Here is a 616-nt window from a genome sequence, read left to right on the forward strand (position 1 = left end):
TCCTCATCCTATCCTCATCATCGTCCTCATCCTATCCTCATCATCGTCCTCATCCTATCCTCATTCTCATTCTCATCCTATCCTCAGCCTCATTCTCGTCCTCATCCTTATCCTCATCCTCATTCTTATCCTCATCCTCATCCTCATCTTCATCCTCATACTATACTCATCCTGTCCTCATCCTCATCCTCATCCTATCCTACTCTTCATCCTCATCCTCGTCCTATCCACATCCTCGTCCTCATCCTCATCCTCAAGCTCATCCTATCCTCTTCGTCATCCTCATCCATATCCCGATCCAATCCTCATCCTCATCCTAACCTCATCCTCATCCTCATCCTCATCCTTATCCTCATCCTATTCTGATCCTCATCCTATCCTCATCCTCGTCCTCATCCTCATCCTCATCCGATCCTTATTCTCATTCTCATCCTTTCCTCTTCCTCATTCTCATCCTTATCCTCCTCCTCATCCTCCTCCTCACCCTATCCTCATTCTCATCCTCCTCCTATCCTCATCCTCATCCTAACCTCATCCTCATCCTCATCCTCATGCCGATCCTCATCCTATTCTGATCCTCATCCTATCGTCATCCTCGTCCTCATCCTATCCTCAT

This window comes from Lupinus angustifolius, chromosome LG03, assembly GCF_001865875.1.
Source record: "Lupinus angustifolius cultivar Tanjil chromosome LG03, LupAngTanjil_v1.0, whole genome shotgun sequence".
In the NCBI taxonomy this organism is placed as follows: domain Eukaryota; kingdom Viridiplantae; phylum Streptophyta; class Magnoliopsida; order Fabales; family Fabaceae; genus Lupinus; species Lupinus angustifolius.